Raw genomic sequence first — 11,133 nt, 5'->3', positions numbered from 1 at the left:
TTGTGAATATAGGACTTGCCAAAGCTGGGGGTGGAGAAGGAACACTAAGAAAAGACTTCCAGTACTCCAGTCCCCACGTCAGCACAAGGAAGCAGCCCATCCCTGAAGGAATGTCTCAGTTCCTTTAAGCATATGTGTATACTGAAACGTAACTATAGCAACGAGAAGACCAAACCCAGCTCAATTCCTAAGAAAATTAACTCGCCCACTTCCCAACCGCCTGATAAAGGAAGTGGCATATGCATTTCTGGCATAAATACTATTGCTTCATTAGGGAACTGCACATTAAAATCACAATTAGGTATGCTATGCATTCAGAAAGCACATACTACTAGAATGATTGCTAATAGAGGGCTTGGCTGTGCCAAATATTGTCGAAGACGCAGAAGGAATGAATTGCTCTTAGATTGCTGGTGGGAATGTACAATGGTACAGCTACTTCAGAGAACAGGTTGAAATTTTTTATAATTATAATTAAATATGCTATTATGATAATTCCTAGCAATCCTATTCTTTAGGTAAAAGCTATGAAAATTTATACTCACAAACACAAAAACTATTCTATAATATTGGTTACAATGACTTTTCATGTTCACACAAGAAAATAAAGAAATTAAGACACTTATGAACTGGAGGAAGAATAAGCCAAAGAGAATATAGTCATAAAACAAGAATGTAATCAATATGGAAAGTAATTAAAGCGACTCAATGACATTGGGTAAGTCTCAAAACCATTATGCTAAAGGAAAGTACAACTGAAAAGACTGTGTACTACATTTTTCTGTATCTATGAAACTCTAGAAAATACAACAATACTAACAGAAAATCTATTAGTGGTCCCCAGAGTCCAATGGGAGGAGATGTAGAAATTGACTTCAAAGAGACATGAGGGAATAAAGCATGTGTGATGGCATCAGTATCTCTCATAATTGAGGTGGTTACATGCCATTTGTCAAAAATCACCAAACTATATACATCAAAATGAGGTATAAAAACATTTCGGTAGGGAAATTATTTATCAGTAAACACAAGTGTGAGCCTAAGGAAAAAATGAAGCACAGAAATACCTATTAAACTAAGGAAATAATAAAAAATGAAAAGCCAAGATGAAAAAATTAGAGCACTAAGGTGTTAGGATGAAGACCTGGAGGTCTTCTACAGGACTCAGAGCTGACAATACAAGTCTGAAACAATCCCACAGACTGTGGTTTACTGATTCACTGAAACTTTTATATGGTTCTGTTTGCTTTGGGAAGTTATCAAGATTGTGATCAGATAGAAACACAGTAACAGCTGAGTTCACAAGTGTTTGTGACCTCAGCCACCGTGAAATCCTTCTGATGCATATCTTGGGTATTTAGTTTACATGTATTATCACCAGACATTTATCAATATTATATAGTTTAATTAATAAAATGATGCAAATGTACATTAGAATCAAATTGTTATGCATTTATATGGAATTTCTTACAAATCACATATAAATCTAAAAGAAAATCTGATGTGTATGTCCTGATATATGGTTTGAAATATATTGTTACAAGTTTACATGCTCGGACAATTCTGAGAGATTGCCTCATTTCAAAGAAATGGTAAACTACAGCTGTGAATGGTTTACTAAGAAATCTACATGAACTACCTTATAAAAATGCATTGCAATACATCTTATAAAAGAAGAAATTGGACAGTACTGGATATTAAATAACTTTTCAATGTTCTTATGGAGTGTCAGTAGTGGTACTTTACTAGATTTTCATTTCTAGGTGTATTTTTTCAACTCTGCCTATAAAAGTCTTACTTTGCCTTTAGAAAATCACATGAGGCAAGAGGAGTTGACCACTTTGACAAAGTGATCTAATTCAGTCACTATTTTCAAAATTTAAAACATGACAGTGAATAACTTGACCAAGGTCATGGAGCCATATATTGAACTGATGGAATTAGAAGTCAGATATCACAGTTTCTACTCAGTATCCTTTATCATTTCTGTCATTGAAAATGGATGACTACTCAACAAGGTACTGAGCAGAGTAAGGAGGAACCCTGGGTCTCAGTGAAGTCATTGAGGTGTTTTCTTTGTCCCATTTGGAAGATTCCAGTTCACAAGCCTCTCTTCACTAAGGAAACAAGATCCAAAAGTAAACCATACAAATAAATATACACATGCAAAAAAAACTTCATTCAGACCAGAAGGTACATCAGTGATGTTATGATCACTATGGATCCCATTATCTCTATCCATCTAACAACCTCAACTTGACCTGTTAGCATTAACAACCCTCAAAAGCCAAAGATGGCACACAATTATCTACTCAAAAAGGATCACCTTATTTCATGAAAGTTAAAAAAAAACCTACAGGTGAAGTTGCTTTTTTCTGATTTCTAGAAAGAAGAATTTTGTTCATGTGATTCAACTGCCAACAAAGTGACTACACTGTAGTATATAATGATACGTATAAAATGATACCTATAATCATTAACCAGCTAATCTGAGGGAAGTACTATTCTAAGGCTTTGCATATATTAGCTCATCTTTCCTTTCCATTGATTCTGTGAAGCTGGCACAACTACTACTCTTATTTTACAATTGCATAAATTGAGATAAAATGCATCTTAGTAACTTATTCAAAGTCACAAAGATGTCAACATTTCAGTTCAGAAGAATCTTAATTCCTTCATTTTCTCATGTGAATCTGATTCTTAGTGAAGATCAGGAAATAACTGCAGATTTCTCATTCCCAACTATGACCCTATACCTGAAACTCACTACAACTACAGCACATATGAAAGGGAAATTCAATATATTTCAAAATGAGTGATGATCTTTTAAATCTACTCTGAAACATATCCCTTTTTCAAATTCCTCAATTTCTTATATCTATAGTGAATGGGCTAAATAAAGTTTATGGGACCAGATCCCAGTAAAAGAAAGAGCTAAGTCTTTAATGAAAGACCACTGACTAAGCAAGTGGAAGAAAAGATAAACAAATGGGACTATATTAAACTAATAAGCTTCTGCATCTCAAAGGAAATGATGACCAGGATACAACAACAGCACATGAAATGTGAAAAATTATTGACCCAACATGCACCTGAGAAAGGGTTAATATCAAAATTATATCAGGCACTGGTAAAACTGTACAAGAAAAAATCAACCAACCCAATAAAAATGGGGGGGGGAACTGATGAACAGAAACTCTGAAAAAAGAACGACAAGTGGCCAAAAGGCAAATAAATATGCTCTAAATTACTAATCATCAGGAAGATGCAAATCAAAACAACAATGAGATATCACCCCATGCCATAGAGACTGGAACACATCAAAAAGAAATGAACAACCAGTGCTGTCACAGATGTAGAGAGAATGGGACTCTTTTTCACTACTGGTGGGAATGCTGATCGATCCAGCCTTTTTAGAAAACAATATAGACATTCTTTAAGGAGAGTAATATCAAAGACCAGGGAAAGCAGGGGCCAGGAGGAATGAACTGGTCAATAATTGGAAGCTTTCCACAAGAGTGTGTGTGGGGGGAGGGGGGGCAGAGAGCAGTTAGGATAGAGAAGGGACAGTATGACAATGATAGTTGTAAATGATCATTTTGAACAGGAACTGAATGTTGAAAGTAGGTAAAGGGATATTCCTGATAACTTTTAAGTATCTGTTTGCAAACCATAATGCTCAAAAGGAAAGAGCAAGTGATAGAGAGAAAGAAGGGGAAGAAGAAGAGGGAGCAAAAGTAGCAGAAGCAGAAGCAGAAGCAGAAGCAGAAGCAGAAGCAGAAGCAGAAGCAGAAGAAGAAGAAGAAGAAGAAGAAGAAGAAGAAGAAGAAGAAGAAGAAGAAGAAGAAGAAGAAGAAGAAGGGAGAAGGGAGAAGGGAGAAGGGAGAAGGGAGAAGGGAGAAGGGAGAAGGGAGAAGGGGGAGGAGGAGGAGGAGGAGGAGGAGGAGGAGAAGGAGAAGGAGAAGGAGGAGAAGGAGAAGGAGAAGGAGAAGGAGAAGGAGAAGGAGAAGGAGAAGGAGAATGAGGAGGAGGAGGAGGAGGAAGAGGAGAAGAAGAAGAAGGAGGAGGAGGAGGAGGAGGAGAAGAAGAAGAAGAAGAAGAAGAAGAAGAAGAAGAAGAAGAAGAAGAAGAAGAAGAAGAAGAAGAAGAAGGAGGAGGAGGAGGAGGAGGAGGAGGAGGAGGAGGAGGAGGAGGAGGAGGAGGAGGAGGAGGAGGGGAGGAGGAGGAGGAGGAGGAGGAGGAGGAGAAGCAGGAGGAAGAGGAGGAGGAGGAGGAGCTGGAGGAGGAGGAGCTGGAGAAGGAGGAGGAGGAGGAGGAGGAGGAGGAGGAGGAGGAGGAGGAGGAAGAGAAAAGTGACTGCCACAGAGGCAGACTTTTGGGGGTGGGGTGGGTGGGAAGGAAAATGGTGCCATTGGTGGAAATGTACACTTATGAAGAGACAGGTGTTGGAATATTGTATGACTGAAACTCTATCATTAACAGATTTGTAACTGTATATCAGGGTCATTCAATTAAAAAAACTTTTTAAATTACAAAAATGGATAAACAAAACCTTTTTGATTTCTGACTAGCACTTACTGACTAAAATTTTGGGCAGTATACTTAATACACTTAAGTATCTCAGCTTCAAATAATTTTCATTGTTTTTTCACTGTTGTTAACATAACTTTGGTTTACAATACTATTAGTATTTTATGAGTGCGCTTTTCTTTCCTTTTCTTTTCTTCTTTTTTTTCTGGCTTTTTGGGTTATACCCAGTGATTCACAGGGGTTACTCCTGGCTATGCACTCATGAACTACTTCTGACAGTGCTCAGGGGACCATATGGAATGCTGGGAATCGAACTCCGGTCAGCCGCATGCAAGGCAAACGCCCTATCCTCTGTGCTATCGCTCCAGTCCCATGAGTGCTCTTTTCTTATTCACACTCACCGCAAATGTAGTAACATTCATCCTACGCAATCCAACAGAACCCCTCCATATTTTGATCCCATCTAGCCCCCACCCTGTCCCTCTTCTGTTCTTGGATTCTGGTCAGTATCCAATGGCTTATTATTCATTTTTATTCTGATTCTCTGCTTTGCTTCTTATAGTCCACCAATGAGTAGTAAGAACATTTAGTATTTGTCCTCCCACTGACTAATTCCACTTACCAGGATGCCTTCCTGTTCTATCCATGTTCTCATAAATGCCAAAATTTTATATTTTCTTAAAAATGAGTAGTGCATATTTCTTTATCCATTCAACTCTTGTGTGGTGCTGAGTTTGTTACAGATCTTGACTACTGTCAATAAAGCAGCAATAAACCTAGAAGTACAAATATCTTTTAGACTTAGTGTTTTGATGTTTCTCGGATATATAAGCACTAGGGCAATTGCTGGCTAATAGTATAGTTCTATTTTAAAGATTCTGAGAAATTACCACACTGCTTTCCATTAAGGCTGCACGAGTTTGCATCTGCGTCAACAGTATACAATTGTTCCCTTTTCTCTACATCCTTGCCAGCATTTGTTATTTCTGGACTTTTTGAAATAGGCCTTCCCCACAGGTGTGAGATGCTATCTCACTCTTGGCTTGATTCACTTTCCGCTGATAACAAGGGAGAGTAGGCAATTTGTGATGTTCAGCCTCAATTCTTCAGCAATAAAACCAACTTGATTTTATTGACTTTCACGATGACTGCATATCATTCAAAGTCCTAGTAAAAATCAGTCAAGAAAAAAAAACTGATTGTAAAGTTCCAGTGAAATGATTATTTACAAGTAGTGGTCAGAGTTATGGGGAAACCAGTAAGTTCCTAGCAATGATGAGTAGACCTGAAGGGCAAAAGAAGGAGGAGTTATAGGAAACCAAAGAAATATCTAGTTCTAGACAGAGCATGGGCTGGGTCCAATGCTTTGTGTGTGAGGGTCTCAGGTTCATTCTTTGTGCTGCATGGTCCCCTAAATACTGCCACGAAGGACCCAATGCAGTTCAGGCAGTAGACCCTGAGCACTACCAGGTGTGACCCAAAACCCTAAAGAATAAATATTTGCTACAGTGCATAGAATACGATTCGGTGAGAGGATGAATTCGTTGATAGGCACTACCAGTTCTTAGGAACTATACTGGAGGACAGCAGTTGAAGGAATCACTTTTTTTGCTCTTCCTGGGCTCTAGACTCCCATCACTCTGAGCCCCATGGAAGCCAGAGGGCAAAGGCATCAACTGTTACAGCCCGATATTGGGCAGATTCTTGGGATGCAATTCAAAGAAAGGCAGAGAGTGAATTCACAGGGTGAATGAGAGCATAATGGGACTGATGATATATGTGGAAATGTCTGTTAGGCAGCATGAGGATAATAATTACTCATTTAATTTTTTCTCTCTGGTGGTCATATGTTGATTTTTGCCAACTCCGTACTGCTTCCTCTGGTAAATATACTAACCTCAGGACATGAAGGGCTGGAGTGTGAAAATATGCCAGCCTCTAAAAGCTCCATTTTCAGGGAGATAGTCTCTTGAATGGATGAACTCTTGGGCCAGAGAGAGAGAACAGTGGGTAGAGCACCTGCTTTGCACACAGCTGACACGTGTTTAATCCCTGGCACCGCATACGTTCCCTGGAGCGCTGCCAGGACTGATTCCTGCTAGGGCTAGCTCAGAGTCTGAATCAGTTCCTTCACTTCCAGCTGCCACCATGGACAGTTTCCTAATCTTTAGTTCCCATTTCTGTATGAAGATGTATATTTCTAAGTAAATCGGTGGAGTGATTTTTAAAGGTTGTTTTAGCAATGAATATAAAGCAAGGATCTAGTGACTGGTGCAAGGCTGGTTATTATTTCCTGTGGTGATGATGGAATGATGGAAATGAGCGGCCTCTCCTTTCTCTTCTTACTAGAAGTGCATGTGACTCAGGCTAGATCAGTCTGACTCTGAACCCTGAAAAGTGAGAAACTTTCCGGGAGGGTGAGGGTGGGAATTACACAAATAGGTTTATTCTAAAGCCATAGTGATAGAAGGTCCTTAACAAGCCATAAGATTATTCTTTGTCTCCATCTGCAGAGCAGAGCTGCTTTGTGTTTTCACTGTCAAGACTGACCTATTGTTTTTTTTTTAATTAGTGAAACACCATGAGGTACAGTTGTAGACTTACACATTTTTGTGATTGAATTTCAATTATACAATGATCAGATACCCATCCTTCCACCAGTGCCCATTTTCCACACTACGGGTACCAGTATCCCTCCCCCCCCCCCCATCCCTCCCATCACACCCTGCCTCTGTGGCAGGGAAATCCGTTTTGTTTGTTTGTTTGTTTGTTTTTTGCTTTTTGGGTCACACCCGGCAATGCACAGGGGTTACTCCTGGCTCTGTGCTCAGGAATTACCCCTGGCGGTGCTCAGGGGACCATATGGGATGCTGGGAATCGAATCCGGGTCGGCTGCGTGAAGGCAAACTGCCTACCCGCTCTGCTATTGCTCCAGCCCCAGGACACTCCATTTTGTTCTCTCTCTCCTTTTGGGTGTTGGGAGCACCTATTCCTGTTTTTTAAAACATTATTACTTTGTATGCTGGAGCGATAGCACAGTGGGTAGGGCGTTTGCCTTGCATACGGCCGACCCAGGTTTAATTCCTCTGTCCCTCTCGGAGTCCCTGGCAAGCTACCGAGAGTTTTTCGCCCTCGCAGCAGAACCTGGCAAGCTCCCCGTGGCATATTTGATATGCCAACCACAGTAACAAGTCTCACAATGGAGATGTTACTGGTGCCCGCTCGAGCAAATTGATGAACAGTGCTACAGTGCTATTACTTCGTAAAGTTTTAATCAACTTTATTAAAGTGATCATTGTCAGGATGATGTTCAAGCATTAGAGACATGTAACAATGCTTTTTAATATATTCACAGAATGAGGCAAACATCACAACTATTTAATTTTAGAACACTCTCATGACCACAGCAAAAAAAAAAACTTACTGTGTTGTCATCTCTCCTTTCCTAGTTCACTATAAACCCATTTCCCTGACATCTATCAACCATGAATACATTTAGCAGTGAAAAAAGTAATAGTATTTTCAACATTTGATGATCTGTGATTAACTGAGTAGAATAAACCAGATAAGTGTTCTATGGCTGATAAAATATTACTGAGGAATAGAATTTAGAAAATTCATGAAAATATTAACAATTTTCCACTTAGTGAAGGTACACTATATATGTAGTCTAGTTGTATCTTACTTTTATGTGAGAAAATTAATTTTTCAAACAAAACTTTAACTTAAAATCAATTTTAAAGTAAGTATATATATACATGTGTATTTATATTTAATAGAAAAAGAGAGAGATGGAAGGATGAATCCAATCTGTTATTACCAGAAATAATATGACTTTTTTACTGCAATAGCATCAAGGTTTTATAAATATATGAGTATATACTTCATATATATACATTTTTATAGCACTGTAGCACTGTCCTCCCGTTATTCATTGATTTGCTCAAACGGGCATCAATAATGTCTCCATTGTGAGACTTGTTACTGTTTTTGGCATATCACGACACCACAGGGAGCTTGCCAGGCTCTGCCGTGACATTTGGTTATAGATATATAGGAAGCTTAACAAATGATCATGGTACTTGTTTCTTTGTTCTCTTAGTCATAAATGCTAACATTTATAACTGCACATTGCCACAGTTCATTAAATTAAATTAAATTAAATTAAAATTTCCATTCCCCTAAAGACAGTGCAAGTGTGTTAGAAAAATAAAGATGAGAGAACAGTACTGAGTACACCATTATCCATCTGAAATAGAGAACAGGATTGCTGTTATTAAGTCTAGTCAATAGGAGATAATGTCAGGAAATGAATCAACATATATAAAAACAGATGAATATGTAAAAAAAGTAAAATAATGTTAAAGTGTATGATATTGATGAAGAAAAGGCCTTCACCCTACCTCCACTAAAGTACCTGCCATCCCATAGAAGTCTTCCTGCGTCACCAGTAGTCTGGTCTTCATTTCTCCCAACTCATTCCCCTTCTACTTGGTAGTTGGTTTTGTCATCCAGGGCCAAGGGTATGTCATTGTTCGGCATAGTCGAATCCATGACTTTGTCTCCCTATAATCCATAAATGAATGAGATCATCCAGGGTTTTTACTTTTTCCTTTGACTTTGTTGAACAAAAATCCCTCAGATTCCATCCATATTGCAACAAACTGCAGGATTTCAACTTTTTCAGCTGCATAGTATTCCATTAGCATACAACTTCCTTATCCATTTGGGTAATCATCTTAACTAAGCTAGCCCTGTCTCACTGTAGCACTATCCTCCCATTGTTCATCGATTTGCTCGAGTGGGCACCAGTAACTTCTCCATTGTGAAACTTGTTGTTACTGTTTTTGGCATATCGAATATGCCACAGGGAGCTTGCCAGGCTCTGCCGTGCAGCAGGTGGGATACTCTTGGTATCTGCCCGGGCTCTCTGAGAGGGACAGAGGAATCAAACCTGGGTCAGCCGTGTGCAAGGCAAATGCCCTACACAGTAAACTGAACTAAACTAAAACTAAAGCATTGTTTTAAAATAAAGATACAAGCTATTATGGGTGATTTCTTTTCATCAAACCCCAAGTTCGTATGTCGAAGCACTACACATAGTATGTGAAAATGAGACAGTTTTAGGACACAGGGCTTTAAAAGGTGAGTGAGTTAAAATCAAAACATTGGAGTGTGACCAAATCCAAAACGCACATCATGGAAATTTGCTCACAGAGGAAAGACAAAATGAGTACAGAATGAGAAGGCAGCCACTGACATCACAAAAAGTTTGGAGGGGATTGGGCACTTGGGTGGAAGTTGTGGTATGGGAACACTACCCACGAAACCCTACCAGTAACATATTTTTTAAATCATGGTGTCTTAAAGAATGAAAAATAAAAAATAAAATATGTTCTGGTACCTCTGGTACCATCCCCAAATCGGTTTTTGTCTGGTATGTGTGTGTGTGTGTGTGTGTGTGCGTGTGTGTGTGACGCTCAGGGCTTCCTTCTGTGACTCTGTGCTCATAGATCACTCCTGGAGGCATTCATGGAACCACATGCAATGCCAGGGCTCCGACATGGGTCAGCTGCATGCAAACCAAGCAACTTTCCCTCTGAGCTATCTCTCTGCCCTCTCACCCCCAATTGTTCTTGTCCTTAGCTTCTCAGAATTTTTAAGATGATTGGCAGCAGGGGCTGGAGCTATAGCGGGAAGAGTGTTTGTCTTGCAGATGAACAAGCTAGGTTGGATCCTGACATCCCATTTGGATGCCTTGGCCTGTTTCCATGCCAGGGTAGCTCACAGCTTGCCCTGGGTCCATCCAGTCCCTCATCATGACCCCGATTAGGGGGTGCGAGAAACTAAGGACAACTGATACTTAAGTTGAGAAAACAGGTGCCCAGCAGTGAATATTTTTTGGAGTCAATTAGCTCCCCAAAGCAGAGTTTTAGCTGTCTTCCTGTATCTATACAAAAAGGACATTGCTCTGAAGTAAATCATGCAAAAGGACATAAGGGAAGGAGAAAAGCAGCATTTCACTTACAAATACAAAATGAGAGATTTCTGAAGAATTTGACTTTACAAGTCACAGGTGCTGCATAGGGGAAATGAGTGATTAACAGGTAGAGAAAGCAGAGTACAGAGAAATTAACGATAAATACTGAGGAAATGGGGAGTGCTTTGGGAGCATTGTGATGGGCATCACTCAATAAATCTAAGCTCCTTGTGGCAGAGGAGAAAGCACAAACCAATGTTATCCTACACCATATGGTCCCTAGAGTTCATGAGGAGTAATTCCTGAGTGCAAAGACCAGAGTAAACCCTGACCTTCACCAGATATGGCCCCAAATCCAGAAAACAAAAACAGAAAAGGACTAGCAAAAGAACGCATAAAAATAGAAGTCAAAAACCGATGTTCAAGATTGACTGCACTTGCATAGGAGATGATGTCGACTAGAAGAAACTGCCTTTGGTGTGGAATGAGGGTCTGTCCTGAGTCTGGGGAAGTTTCTCTGCCTGAAATCATCCCTAGACTTAATAGATCACGGAGGTTAGTGAGTTTTACCACTACAGACAAGCAGTGGTGAGGCAGAGAAAGTGGGGGGTGGAATGTTAGAT

This window comes from Sorex fumeus, unplaced genomic scaffold, assembly GCF_029834395.1.
Source record: "Sorex fumeus unplaced genomic scaffold, SorFum_2.1 ptg000075l, whole genome shotgun sequence".
NCBI lineage: Eukaryota > Metazoa > Chordata > Mammalia > Eulipotyphla > Soricidae > Sorex > Sorex fumeus.
The sequence above is the reverse complement of the archived record's forward strand: the minus strand, read 5'-3'. Positions refer to the sequence as shown.